Genomic DNA, 16,441 nt, shown 5'->3' with positions numbered 1-16,441 from the left:
AAGAGACGCATATTGCTGGCCAATACCTCACGGGAATTGGGGAAATATACATGATCACCGACATGTGCTAACATGGCATCCAGGAACTGGTGTAGTACCCTGGATGCTGATGCCTGTGATATCCCCATCATATCACCAGTTGGTCTCTGGAAGGTACCTGTTGCTAATATTCTTAGGCCAACACATACCTTGGTTTCCACTGGGATGGGTTTCCCTCTGTTGGTTCTGTGTGTGAGGTGTGGCCTGCACAACTCAACAATTTGCTGCAGGAGGTCTCTGTCCACTCTACAGCGCTCCACTATCTCCAGCTCATGTAGCCCCTGGTAGATTACCCTGGGTCTGTACAATCTTCTCCGTCTCCTCACTGTGGGTTGTCCAGCAGCATTTCTATTGTCACCACCCTCAGCATGTTGCATATGTCACCTTATAACAGCAATGGCAGCCCCTAACATTTCTTTGTCTCAGTAAAGCTTTTTCAGTTTTCACTTCTATTAGCTTACTGCAGTGTCTGTTGTGAGAAACATAATGGACTGTTGTTTGAAGAGTTTTAAGTGCTAGGCTGGGCTGGGCTAGTGTACTGCCTGTGTAATCGTCTGATTCTGATTGTTTTTACCTGCTAGCTCTGCTAGTACTCCCTGGTAGCTTCCTACTATTTTTTGTGCTTCCTTTTTCCTTTCTGTTTCCTTGAGGGGGGGAGCTCTGCGCACACAAGCGCAAACGCATGCACAGCAGCTAACATGCATGCACACATGCTTACATGGACTAAAACTTGCTTATTCGGGTTAAAACGCGTGCACACCAGTGCAAACGCGCTTACACCTCTTTAAACAGCCTTATACATGCTTACTCTGGTTTACACACGCGCACTCACGCTTACACACGTGCACTCTGTTTTACTCGGGTTTACACGCGCGCACACGCTCGCATACCCACTCAGCAAGAAACTTTGGTGTTATCCACAGCATACACCTTCCATTTCTTGCCTTTCCCTAGCCTACCTGTTGACACACCTCTTTCCATGATGTGTGAATAACAGCTGGCACATGCCACTCTGCTCCAATGAGCGTCACTTCTTTCATACATACCCCCCTCATGATGTCACCTATCTTCTACTCTGTTACTCCCCATATCCTACTCCTACACTCCACTGACTGTGCTCATTTGCTATGTAAACTTGCGATTCACTATCCTAACACTCATTTACATAGGATTGCCTACTAATGCTTGGTTACATGTCTTAGACTGAGCTTCCCCCCTTAGCAACCTGTACTCAGTGGCCATGTTGTCTTCAGCCTGCTATTCCCTTGTATTGTACATTAACAATTTCAATAAAATCCACGTTTGTGGGTTTTAATTTTTAGTATTCTTGGTTTTAGAGTGCACCCCATTTGCACGGTGCTGCGCTATGCTTAAACATCGGAAATCGGCGAAAAAAAAAAAATATTATTATTTTCATATTGCATCAAGAAACATTTCACATGGCCGTATATTTGGCCATTGGCATGCTTCCTGCACTGGATGCAACCTTTATTTGGAGCTGTCACGGCTCCGTTTTGCTATTTGCAGAATGGTACGCAGTTGTCAACTGACTACATTTCTGCAAATAACACTGCTCTTACTCGGACAGGTTCGGGTTTCCTGAATTGCAAATCTACCTCATTTGCATGCCTTTCACCTGCAATTGAGGTAATTTGCATATCCCAGCCCTGTCCATGTAAGAGCTGTTTTAGGAGCTCTCTTACACGCCCCTACAGGCTGTTCCTGGATCGCTCGTCGGACATGATGGCTGCATGGAGTCTTACTCTACTCTAAGACTCCATGCAAGCCTTCGTGAATCCAGCCCAGTGATCACATTAAAGCTCCAAGACATAAAAAATGAAAAAAGTACATAGTGATCATATAACAATATAAATATCATTGATAGTCATTTATAGTTAAAAACATTTTGTAAAATAGACACAATACAAGAAACAAAGATTTTTTTTTTATTGGTTCCTTAGGAAGTGTGTTTGTTCAGTAGGTTAGTATAGAGAAAAAAAACAAAGCAGTGAGGAGGTATACCAGCTGGGGAAGGTAGTCAGGCGAGATGAATAGTGTCAGTCTGGGTTGCTGCAAGGGCATAACCATTGTGATTCTAGGAAGAGTTTTAGCTGCTTCTTAAACAGTGGGGTGGATGAGAGGGATGTTAGTTCACATGAAAGCTTGTTCCAACTGTTACCAACAGAGTTAGTGAACAGGCAAGCCCCAGATTTGCTGTTGGACTTTAAGGTAGATACTAGTACCCTATTTGCAGATCTTAGGGTTGTTAGGTTTTTGTATTGGCTAATAAGTATATATATACATTTATATATAAGTATACCCTGAAAAATGTGTGTGTGGGGGGGGGTGTTGAAGCACTAACCTATTATTTGAATAAGAAATATATTTATACCCCTGAGTTCAGTCAAATTGTATTACATTTATTGGAACATGTTCTTAAGAAATAAATTATGAACTTGATTAGAAGGGTTTTTACAAACTGGTAGAAGAGCCACATGAGCTTTATTTATCCCTACATATGTGGATATATTACTGAGGTAGTGAGAAGAGAGAGATATATTTTGTCCCATAATGTAAATTATTAGAAAACAATCTTATTATATGGTCTAAGTTAAAAAATGATGTTTGATTAATTTGGAGGAACATTAGAGGCTTTAACAAGCTTTTTGCATCATTTAAACAACAATGTATACATAACACATTTCACAGAAGAACATGATTTATTTAATAAAGATTTTTTTGGGATGTGATTGTCATAAAGTTGATTGACATAGTCTTCGTACTACAATCTTCCTTAAATACTTCAATAAAAATCTCTACTTTATGCTAAGAGCTGCCACCCTTGATATACAGTCAATAATGTTCCGAAATAACAGTTTCTCAAAGCCAGGATAATTTGTAATAATAAAGTGATTTTGTAAAGGAATCATTTTTTTTTCATAAGGAATATTTTTAAACAGAGGCTATAAAATCAGAGTAATTAAAAAGCAAGTATAGCTGCTTCCCAAACACTTAGGACTGATGTACTTGTTTATCATAAAATCAACACTATAAACAATGAACTTCCAGCAACTTTATAACAAGTTTTGGTACAAATAGTCATATTGTCAAACAAACTGTTCAGAGACATGATCATTATTGGCCAGTGATTGATTTTGAGTGATATTGTAGGGAACAGCTGAAGTTTTGGATATTGTATAGGTAAAACACTGGAACAACGGGTATCTAATTTTAAGGGATATAAAAAAAAAATGAGTCCTTCCAAAGATACCACAGTGAGCTGATAACCTTGTGGTAATTGTGCCTTTTGCAGTTATGTGTGAAAGGCTAAACATTTCTCTTCTGTAAACACCTGCAAAGCTTTTCAAATTCTTGGCCTGGTAACATGCAGAAGTGATTGTGTTATATATATATATGGTGAAATATATATGGCCATTTCTGTCTGAGGTTCATTCTACGTAAGTCAAACATCTTTGACATGGGAACTGAGGTTGAAACTACATCTAAGAGACATCAGGTACCAAAAATTCAGCAGTGATCTTTCAAACACACTAAACACCACTGCACACTTCTCATTTATTGTTATTGATCAGGTGAAGGTGAAAGTCTTCACATTTAAGACATACGAAACTGGATAAGACAAATAAGATATGAATTATTAATCTGGGAATCTGGGAGCCTTATTTATTTTCAGTATATTAAGATTTGGTCTGTAGTGGCAACATTAGAAACAGTATTAAGTATAAATTCAATTTATTATGTAATTCATTTATGAGAGCTGAAATAAAAAGGAATTGTTTAATATGTTTTTACTAATACCTTTTTGTATAGAGAAATTGTTGATATTATAACAATTTTAACTACTTTCAGTTAATAGAAAATGTTTGTCATGTGTTTATTTTTTTCCCTTCTTGAATGGAGTTGGATTTTATTATAGCACTGAGAAAGCCAAAGAGTGAAACCCCAAGTATGCTGTGAGGTATGAAGCCTTTAACACTGAGCAATGAAATGATTTCATTTGGTTATTTTTTTTTTTTTGCTGTGCTGGATCCATGCATTATACTTACACCTTAATTTACACCACAGTAGTAAGTATATTTATCAGTATATCTATGTGTGTGTGTGTGTGTGTGTGTGTGTGTGTGTGTATGTATATATATATATATATATATATATATATATATATATATATATATATTGTTCCACTTTGAATCATCGAAAGCTTGAAACATCGAAATTCTGATCATCGAGAGCAGAACATCGAGTTTCAAACCATCAAAGATTCAAACGGAACATAAAAAAAGAAAAAAAAAAACCTCTAAACACTATTTTATGCAGGGGGACGTAGCCCCCATGTGCCCCCACCCCCCTCAACTTTAATATACCAACTCCGAGATCGCGCTACAGTGGGGTAAAGGGAAATCTCTGTTTTAGCTCTATATGCAGAAGGGCTAAACAGGAGATTTCCTGTACCCTGTCTGCAGTGCCATCACAAAGATGGCACATTCACAGACACAGTGTGCAGGGCACCTTGCTGCCCTGCAGAAACACTATCTTTTTCCCTTTTTTACTTACCTTTTTCTTCCCCTTGACAACATTAATGTTCTAAACACTCGATGATATGGTCTCAACCATATGAATTTCGATGGTTTAGAATTTCGATATTTTCAAGTGGAACCATATATAGATATATATATATATATATATATATATATATATATATATATATATATATATACATACATGGGTCTACTTCTTAAGGTCAACTTACCGTTTCATCGACGTTCATAACAGAGAAACGATAATGTAACATGTTTATATCATACACTCCAGGAACATTTTATTTCCTCTCTGGGAAAGTACCCACACTTGGTCACCAAAAATAACATTACAAACAGAAGCAAATTACACCCACCAAAGTGAGGGGCTTCACCCCCATACTCCCTACCTAAATATGCCAACTCCAAGATGGCACTACAGTGGAGGAAGGGCAAAGTTCACCATGGTGACCAAGTGATTACTTTCCTAGAGAGGAAATAAGATATTCTGGGAGGTCATGATTGTAAACATGCAATATTGTCATTTCAGTATTTTGAATGTTGACAAAATGGTAAGTTGCTGTTATGAAGGGGATCCATATATACCCATACACACACACACATACACACACACACACACACACACACACACACACACACACACACACACACACACACACACACACACATACACACATACACACACATTTAAGAAAAGATAGATAGGTAGATACATGTACTGTGAGATTGGTCAGTCGTGGCTAAGATTAATTTATGTATTCTGTATTGTAGATCCACTTTGGTTGACAATGCAAATGGTGAACAGCTGTGGTGAACAGCTGTCCGATAGAAGATAATCCTTTGGAAGGGGAATATGTCCCTTTCCTGGGGTTTGTATGATTTTGGTTTTAGTATATATAATTATCAACAGGTATGGGGCTTGCAGGGGTGGGGCAATACTGGCTTTAATGCATGTGCCAAGAAGTAACCTCATAACACAAGCAGAAGTGTGTTGTTGTTGAGGAATTTGATTATCCATATCAATGTAACATTGGATTGAAATTTCCCACTAATTCCATACTCATATATCTATATAGCTATATCTATATTTCTATATATACATATATATATATATATATATATATATATATATATATGGTCTATATTAGAACACCGAACTTTCAAAATTTCGAGTGTTCTAATATCGACCCATTTTCAGCGAATGCTGAAAATATCAAAGAAACAGAAAAACGAATTTTTTTCCTAGGGAAATAATTTGGTTGTCCGTTTCTGTTGCTTCGGTATTTTCAGCGCTGTGGTGGAAAGTTACAGGTTGGGTTCAGGTAAGTGTACGATTGTGTGGACGTGAGGGTTAGGGTGGGTTAGCTGAGTTAGGGTTAGGGCGCGGGTCAGCTAAGTGTGCGATTGTGTGGACGTGAGGGTTAGGGTGGGGTAGGTGAGTTTGGGAGTGGGTGAGGTGACTGTGTGATAGTGACGGACCTTAGTGTTAGGGTTTGGGTAAAGGTAAGTGGATAGTTAGTGGTGTATGTATAGTTTAGTGTAGGGTTAGGTGTAAGAGTTTAGGTGTATGTGTGTGGATTGCTGTTTGTTTGGTGTGTTTGTATTGTGTGTATGTGTTTTGGAACAGCAAATTTTTTCCCTAGGAAAAAAATTGCTGTTCTGTTCGATGTTTTAAATTTTTGATTAATAGGGTTCAATATTAGAACACTTGAAATTTTGAAAGTTTGGTGTTCTAATATAGACCCTATATATATATATATATATATATATATATATATATATATATATATATATGTATATGTATATATATATATATATATAGGTTGATAGATAATATGAATATATATGTGTTGGTCAAATTATAGTCTTCCCCCAGGATTTAATAAACTCTGTATAGGCACAGTGTAGAGCCTACACTGAATGTTACCATGTCCGTGTACATGGTTCCCCTCAGCAACACCCCATGCATATTAACCATGATGCTTTGCAATGGGAGAGCCATGGAACACAGTTATTGAATCAGTACAGGGAGTGTAGTGCCAACTGTGTCTGCAGATGAGTAAGACACTCCCTGCACTGCCCAATTATATAATGTCAATTGTTTATTTTATTGTATTAAGTATATATTTGTCTTCTTTTTTATTTTAAAAAGGATGTTTACGTGGTATGGCACAGAGTGCAGCAATGCTGAGCTGTGCCAAGACACCTGCCAAACAGCTAAAAATAGAAACTGGATGCAATTAATTATTTATTTAAAGGTCATGTTAAAGCATAGCTGAGCAGGTTTGTGCAGCACAGTGCAGTGCTCAGCAGTTCTTATTGGCAACTGAGTGGTATGTGTAAAGGTGTCGTTTTTTCCACATGGTTAGAAATATGGCCTCATGAGCAGTATGTGCAGGGTTTGAATACGTGGTAGGAAAAATAAGCATTTATTTTTGAAATACAAATTATACCAATTTTATTTAAATTCTGGCCTGCTGCACTCCCCTAAGCTCTGCTAAGCCCTGCTAAGCACCACATAAACACAATAACAGCTGAAAATGTTTATGCACTGCTTGGTTCTGCTTGGCTGGTTTGCACACTGCTTAGCACTGCTAAGCATACGGGTCTTCGGGTTTTCACACTGCTCAGGTTAGCTGCACTGGTTTGCGTGCTGCTAAGCAATGAACTGCATTGTTAAATATTGCCCAATGGTGTGTAAGGGCAGAAAAACAGGCTATATTAAGCTCATAGGTGGGAATACAGCATAATCCATTGGAGTTCTGTCTCTGAAGAATATTATGGCAGGCATTGGTGAGAGTTTGCTCTTTCAGTCACAGTGTTGGGGCATCCTGGAGTCCAGGGTCATGGTCGGACTCCTTGTAAAAAACAAGAAGACTGGCTTATGCAGGGAGGTTACCAGGGCTCAGATGTCAAGGCAGAGGCCTGGGACCAGCTGGCAAGGGAACTCACCAGTGCAACTGCTATCCCCAGCACAGGTGCGCAGTGTCGTCATGATCATGATGACCTGAAGAGACGTAAGGGGGATCTCTTGGATTCCTGCATCTAATAATTTCAGGCAGATGTCCCACATGTATGTAAGTACGTTTAACTCTGTACCACTAATATCTAATCTCAATGTCTGCTAAACTGGCATGCATAATGGTGTGCTTCTCTCCCATCAACTGTAGAGGAGAGAGCTTGCAACCTCGAGGCACATGCCGGGTGCTTGGCCAAGTTGCACCATGAGTGTGGTGAGTTTGGATGTATTTTGTTAACTGTAGTGAAATAAACAAGAAAGAGTAAAGCATTACCTGCAATAAAGTATGTACATTAAAGTTTGCATTGCAATAAAGTGGACTTAGAGCAATAGTGCAATAAATGAATAATGCCAACTGTAGTGCAATAAAAACATAAAACAATACCATTACCTGCATTAAACTATATACAATAACGTCTGTAGTGCAATAGCTGTAGAAGTAAAGCTGTACTGCAAAGACCTGAATAATGACAACCGTTGTTCAATAAAAACTCTAAAGAGTACCAGAAGCTGCATGAAAGTATAAACAATAAAGTCTTTAGTGGAATACATTTGGAATTAGAACTGTTTGTCAAGAAATGAATAATGCCCATTTTTTGTTTTTCCCCCTGCTTGCCCCCATTTCACCATTTTTCTATCACCCTCTTTTTCTTTTCTTTATATTTTTTATCATGAGGTGTGCCACACTTCTTCACTTAGCACAGCTTAAATGATGTTTAAAGAGCTTTAGTGTCTATATGTATCTATGACAGTGTTACTCACATGTAGAAAACAAACAACTTGGCCAAGTATCAAATCTGGACCCCTCTTAACTATAGCACACTGCATTAACCATTCACACTACACAGACTTTAGGTCAAATAGCTGTTTCCAGCAAAACATACTGCTTGTTACTTGCAGACATTATGCATGTAACTGAAATAAAAAAAAAAAAAAACTAATGTCAAAAAGTACTCTGGTGCAATAATAAATAATAATGAAGACATACTATTAGATGTAAGTGAAGCCTGTGATAGCAGGTATATGTGCCCTTTTATCAGCAACATCTACTAAGGCAGCAATGGCAAAGTGCATGTACAACTGAAATCCTGGTACAGAAATATAACCATATAAAGCCACACACATATTCATGAATGTGGAAATGTTTCTCACAGCCTGTATATATGCACATATATCCTGCAAATACACATACATTTGCAGAGTCTCAGTAGCTTAGTCTATTAAATGCCTTGCATGCAGCACATTTTGCCACACACAGTATTGCATTTGAATCCAGTGTTAAGTCGCACTTCAATTACATTATTGTGAAGACAACAAGTAATGACTGAGTAATGCAATCTTATTCCCCATAGGTTACTGCTACTTAATTAACTGCTACTCAGTTTAGCAAGACAAAGGCCTGCAGGCAGAGACACAATGCACATGTCCATATAGCCTAACTATATGTTGCCTACTATTCTTAGTTGCATTGTTGCATAACAGACGTACCTTAACCACATGCCCCGACTGCACTGTATAGAATACCCGTGCACTGGCTCAGCCATAATGACAGGCCTGACATAGCTGACACAGTTACACATACAGCTTGCTGCCCACCAAACTGTTTACATTCCTGCTATGTGTTGTAGACTGCAGCAGCTGCAGCCTGTAGCATACACAGCTGTATGCAAAGGTAGCCACTACAGACGTACCATACATACCAACCCCCTAGAACAAGGGATCCAGACACAGCCATACTTAATGGGGGGGTGGGGCAAAGGCCCACAGATAGGGACATGTGTAACAGTTTGCCCCTACAAAGATAGTAAGTTGATAGAATAACAGCTATAGCAGTAGCATGCATAGTCTGATGGGTATACAGTGTGACACACACATTGATGGGTATGTAGTGTGACACACACATGTGTCTTCCCTTATTGACCTCACCCCACAATGATTGCCAGTGCACTGCTAGATCACCACAATGGTATGGGACATTGACCACACATATGAGGCAAAACTGTGGACATGCATGACAAATATCTACAGTGGACAGTGTTTGTACCTACCTTCTGCGATGCTGTAGTCTCCACACCTCAGTAATGTCCATCTCATAAATTCAGACAGGGGCCAAGGCCTACATGAAGGCCTTATATGTTGCACTGTGGTAGCATGCCATTGGCTAATAATAGTGCAATACAGCTGTTCTGGCTGCAATTAGCAATTCTGAGCCACAGGGTGGTGCAGGGGCAATTACCAGCTAATGAGCAGTACCTTACAAAGGCAAGCAGCTGGTTATGGGGAACAGGTCTGTATGAGACTTAACACACACAAAGAGTGTATTATCAAAAGATTACTTGTAGCAAAGTTCAACAAAGGAGTACTGCACTCCACCAGGTATGTAATAGATTTCTACATATAACAGGATTCAGATGGGAGGATGGAGGTATGGGGAATTGGGATTACAGCAGTAAGTCTGTTTTAGATCTATAGTGATGACATGTTATTGATACTTTGCTGTCCTACACCAACATGCATGCCTCTCAACTGTTCCTGATTTCAATCCTAGGTTCATAGGTTGGTACTAGGCTATCAGCCCTAGGGCCTATATAAGCCTAGCCATAACAATTCCCTGGCTATTTCATCCCACAATATTTACTTCCCTAGACCCCTGTCTAGCATGGCGACTGCCATGATCCCTGGGGTGAATTTCCTATATCCCATCCAATCGTTAATGTTCCTTTTGAAGAGAGCCAAAGAGGTGCTCTGCTTGACATGTATGGGCAGTCTATTCCAGAGTCTGGGGAGTCTCTGGGTCAGGAAACTATCCCTCTGACATGTTTTGTTCATTGTGATGACAAGGTTTAGATGCCTGAAGTGTGTGGCTCTGAGGGATTGGGATTTCTTTAAGTGTATCATGTCCAACAGCTCTGGGTTTGACATGGCCTTGTATGTTAAGCAGAGATCGCCTCTGAGTAGACGATATGCGACAGATTATAGCTGGAGTTTTTTTAGGCGGTCAGCATAGGGCATCTGCTTTAGGCCTGTGATTCTTTTAGTGAGGTATTTCTGTGGCCTTTCCAGTTGTGTCAGATGTCTTAAGGGGTACATACCAAATGGGACGTTGTATTCTATAATGGGTCTAATGAGGGGATGAGTACAGTGGGACAATAACCTCCTTTTTTTCTGGATGAAAAGCCCTTAGTGATGAGGTGTGCCACATAGAAGGATTTCCTGACTGTTGTAGTGATATGGTTATCAAAGGTGAGACCACTGTCCACTCGTGTCCCTAAGTCTCTTATCACACTTTCGGTGTTTAGTGTACTACCACCTATTTGGTAATTTACAGGTACATGTTTTTTCCCAAAGGGGATAACTATACATTTCTTGGCATTGAGCTTGAGCCCATGGCTCTGGCACCAAGCATCTGCTTCTGTAAGGGCTTTTGTAGAATATACACATCATTTGGGGATTCAATAACGGTTCCCAGTTTGCAGTCATCTGTGAACTTTGTTAGCCAGAGTCCCTTAGTGTTGGCCTGCATTTCAGAGAAGTAGATGCCAAACAAGAGTGGTCCCAGGACTGAACCCTGAGGTGCTCCACTAGTCACTTGTCTGGAGCTGGATTTGGAGTCAGCTACACTTACAGTGTGGGTTCTGTCAGTAAGCCAGTTGGCAACCCATCGAGTGACATAGGGATTAATGTCCAGCTTAGTAAGTTTATCTATGATTCCAGAGTGGGGGATGGTGTCGAAGGCCTTGGCGAGGATCAGATAGGCTGTGTGGACCACCTTACCCTCGTCCACAACTCTGTCCCTGTCAATCCCACCTACAATGGTTGGCCATTTTAGGAAAGCTAGTGGATTACATGTAGTACATTGTGACAATAAGGGAGGGTGTACACCCCTGTAACGTCTAACAATGTATTGTAATTAACCTAGAGATGGCTTGCACCTGTCACCCTTAGGCCTTCAAATATTGGCCAAGGCTCTTGCCATCCCCATAGTGCCTTTTTTAGGCAAGGCTCAAAAGACAAACCCACCACTGTAAATAGCACAAGTAACAAAAAACTGAGGGTAATGCTACTCAATGCCAGAAGTCTAAACCTCAAAATGCACGCACTTGAGGCACTCCTCAGTATGGAAAAAATTGATATATGTGCAGTAACAGAAACCTGGTTTAAGGCTTCAGAGAGCACCCCAGCACTACCAGGCTACAGCTTATACCATACATTTTGGCCACAAAACCCGGACCAAAATACAAAAGGCTGGGGCGTATCCATATTCTTCAAGGTTACCCACACCTCCAGGTTAGTGGCACAGCACGATGCTTCATAGATCATCCATGTGCAACTAACAATGAGCAGAACTGCAATTCGAATTGTAACTTGCTACAGATCACCCACCATGTCCCAGGACCCCTATTCCGCATTTCTGGATTCACTGGGAAACATAAAGGTCCTACCATACACTCTGATATTGGGTGATTTCAATTACCCAAACATTAACTGGGAGAACTACTCAAGTACTAACTCCCTTGCTCAATATTTCCTAGAATTTATAAACTCAAATGCACTGGATCAACTGGTCAACACCCCCATCAGAGGTGACAACATACTGGACCTGGTCATCACCAACATGGGCGACCGGTGTTCCACACCAGAGGTCAACCCCTTGCTGGTTAGATCTGACCATAAACTAATCACTCTGGATATCCACATTCCAGCCCCACCCCCGGTCAAAGAAACCACCGTGAAAAACTTTTCAAAAGCAAAATTCACGTTACTTAAGACCAAGGTGGAAAGTTTCAAATCCCCCATGCTAAAGGATAATGCTGTCCAAGCTGCAAAATCCTTTACTAATGCACTCTATAGGCACCTACAAGAATGCATGGATCGTGCAATCCCAAGCAAAACTAAGACTCACTCTTCCAAGAAAAGGAAACCAGTCTGGCGGACCCCTGCCATAAACAAGCTATACAATAGAAGGAGGAAACTAGTACAGAAAAGAGTAAAATCCCAAGAGGGGAAGACATCCCTGATCAGTATCAGCAAGAAACTACGATCCCTCATAAAATCATCCAAGGTCAGCTTCAAAAGAAAAATTGCCAAGGACTCCAAAGATAACCACAAGGCATTCTTTAGCTATGTCAAGAATCTAAGTGGAAATTCCCAGAGCTGCTCGGAGTTAGTGCAGAATGGCACAAAATACACTGAACTGACCGACATCGCCAACATCCTGGCAGAAAGGTTCAGTGCAAACTTCACCCCCCCTCACCCCCAAAAGGGCCCATAACCATACCAGAAGAATGCAGTGCCCCTAAAATCACAGACACTCAGGTTAAAACAGCCCTCTCCAAAGCCAAAAACACAGCATCAATGGGACCGGACGGTGTCCCAGGCTGTATCCTACATGAGTTCAAAGATGAACTAACCCCTCACCAAAACACATTGTTCAAACTCAGCCTCTACACAGGCTACATGCCCACAGAGTGGGACACAGCAACAGTTATTCTGCTCCAGAAAGGTGGGGCCACAACAGACCTCGGGAACTATCACCCTATAAACCTGACTAGCTTGGACTTCAAGGCTATGGAGCGCATCATCATGGATCTCATTAGCAGAGACACTGGGAACCTCCAAACACTGGACCCTACCCAGTTCAGCTTTGTTAAGGGCAGATCATGCCTTCTAAACCTGGAGGACTTCTTTGAGACAGTTACCAAGGCTATAGATGAGGGAAAGGTGGTCCACACAGCCTACCTTGACCTCCCAAAGGCCTTCAGCACCATTCCCCTTTCTGGTATTATAGAGAAGCTCACCAGCCTGAACATAAACCCCTACATCATGAGATTGTTTGCCAACTGGATCACGGACAGAACCCAAATGGTAAGAGTTGTGGGAGCTAGGTCTGACTCTAAACCGGTTACAAGTGGCGTTCCCCAGGGCTCAGTCTTAGGACCCCTCCTGTTCGGCATATACTTCTCAGAGATACCAGCAAGCACAGGAGGACTATGGCTGACCAAGTTCACAGACGACTGCAAACTAGGGGCTATAATTGACTCTCCGGCTGACACAGACATCCTCCAAAAGAGTTTCACTGAGACAAATACCTGGTTTCAAAACCATGGCCTCAAGCTAAATGCCAAAAAGTGCATAGTCATCCCCTTTGGAAAAAATAAAGTACTCACAAATTACCACATAGGTGGTAGCCCCCTAAATATGGAAGATGAAATAAGGGATCTGGGGCCCCAAGTATAAAGTAATCTCTCCTTTGATAATCACATTGCCAAAGTGGTTAAAAAATAATTTTATGTGGCCCACCTAATCACAAAAGGGTTTGCATCCACATCAAAAGAGGTCATTGTGCCCCTATACGCATCACTCATCAGACCCATGATAGTGTACAATGCCCCATTTGGGATGTACCTTACAAGACACCTGCAACAGCTCAGAGACCACAGAAGTACCTCACCAAGAGGATCACTGGCCTCAAACAGATGCCTATGCAGCTCGACTGAAGAAACTCCAGCTGTACTCATTTGCATACTGCCTAATCAGATGTGGTCTCTGCCTGACATACAAGGCCATGTCCAACCCAGAACTAATGGACATGCTCCACCTAAAGAAAACCATATCCCCTCGAGCCACACACTCTAGGGATCTAAACCTCACCACAACAATAAATAGGACATGCTGGAGGGATAGATTCCTGACCGAGAGACTTACCATGCTCTGGAACAAGATTCTAATCTACATTAGGCAGAGCTCCTCACTAACACTCTTCAAGAGAAACCTTGACGAGTGGATGGGAAACAGGAAGTTTATCCCGGGGATCACTTCAGTAGCTCTGCTGGACAGAGGCACAGAGAACTAATCTAAGGGGGTGGCGAAAGCAAACGCATTCTAGCTAGGCTTATAAATGCCTTTGGACAGATAGCCTAGTACCTTCCTATGAACTTATAAACCTATGAACCTACTTTCATTCTGTCCATGCCTCACATATTTAATTCTAGCATTGTAAAACTGACCCTGAATATCCCTGATGTACTCTTGCCAAGTCCCAGTGTCTGTTGATATTTGTCCCTGTTTGGTTGAGAGCTATGCCTAACATACCTGTCAACCTATTACAGCAAAAACTCAGGGCAGAACATAATTAATTTGGGGGGGGGGGCAAAGCCCCAAACTCATGGACCATACCTGAGGCAGTGATAGTACTGCTAGCAAATCATTCTCATTATAGGTATACTGGGTGTTATGCTTAGGTCTATCACATACACTGTCATATTGCATAACTTACAGGTGTATTGCACTGACAACATTAATTGGATGTAGCTGATGTGCATGCTATAATGGGCCTGACTTGCCTGAGTATGTTGTTGTGAGTTTGTTTGTTGTTCATGGGAGCAGAGATATGAATATGTGGGACAAGTAATGCAGTTGTAGATCCTCATCTGTATGAGTCTGTGTGGATTATCATACATATTAGTGCAGCTAGTAGTGTACTGTTGTTGTTTTGCTTCTCACAGGTGACCGGGGGGATTGGAGTCTGTCCCCCCTCAGAACCTGATGTCAGTGTTTCATCGGATGTTGATGATGATGGTATAGTGAGGCACAGCCGGGGTTATCAGTGGCTGAATCTGTCCAAGATGTTTACATCCCACTTCTGCTCCCATTGCCACCACACACAGTCAGTATGCCCACACATACCCAGTCCTCACAGGCCACAGATAGTGGACAGTCAGAGGGTGGCAACATTGAACAGTGCAGCATGACAGCTATGGCTTCAGTGAGTACAGACAGTGGCCATAGCCAGAGAGTTAGCGGGGTCCCACACAGGTCAATTGACAGGGGTACTCATAGGAGGACTGCTGTCCATCTACCACCTGTTGCAGGTATCACATCATGGGTCACTCAATGCATGTTTTGGTCTGTCATGAAGGCAAAGACACATTCTAAACTCAGCACCACACAGATGGTTAGGGCTAGGGATGCAGCACAGTCGAACATCTGTGACTGTCTCCATCACATTGGGGACACCCTGGATTGGTTCACTGATGCAGTGCACAGATGGTGGGCTGAGACAGTATCGGTCTTGAACCACACATTGTCTGTGCCGGAACATCTGGTTGGAGATGGGCATTGGACATGTGGGCATAGGTCAGCAACACCATCTTCTGGGAGTCTATGTGGCTGTGCACAGTCATGATCTCATTCTGGCAGTACCTACAATGCTACAAAGGGAAGTGTGCTGTCCACACCATGACATGGAAGGCCATGGGCACATGTTCCTGGGCAATCCCGTGTGGAACAGAGCCCTAGCATTTTGCAGCTACCATCAGGTATTGGCACCGCATCTGACCTTGGGCATGGTGGTGCCAGTGCTACTCTTGGCAGAGCCAGTTCACGTCTTCATGTCCAGAGATGGTGAACTGTCCACTCTACCATATATGGTCCACAGCTGACCAACATACATGCGTGTAGGGCTAGCACTAGGCTTGACTGTGTGCCTGCACACACTCAAACATCAGTGTTACATGCAGGGCACCAACAGACATGCATGGCACCTCTCCATAGCCCATCTAACACACACCCCTTCCTGACTCACACACATGCTGTCACCTGACTGGAACAGCCTAGGCCTCTGGCACCCCCACACCACACCCTGTGCATGTGATGATACCTGTGCCACATCCCTGCCATCCGTGACATCAATGCAAGGAAATGTAAATATGTGTCTGATGCACAGGGTGACTATATTACCTTACACATACATGTGTAGTGCAATATTGTTTTGCCATGGCACTTGTGCACCACTACAAGTGTTGTATACTGGCATGTGTCATGA

The sequence above is a fragment of the Protopterus annectens genome, chromosome 6.part1 (assembly GCF_019279795.1).
Source record: "Protopterus annectens isolate FY-2018-M chromosome 6.part1, PAN1.0, whole genome shotgun sequence".
In the NCBI taxonomy this organism is placed as follows: Eukaryota; Metazoa; Chordata; order Ceratodontiformes; family Protopteridae; genus Protopterus; species Protopterus annectens.
This window is presented reverse-complemented; position numbering follows the sequence as displayed.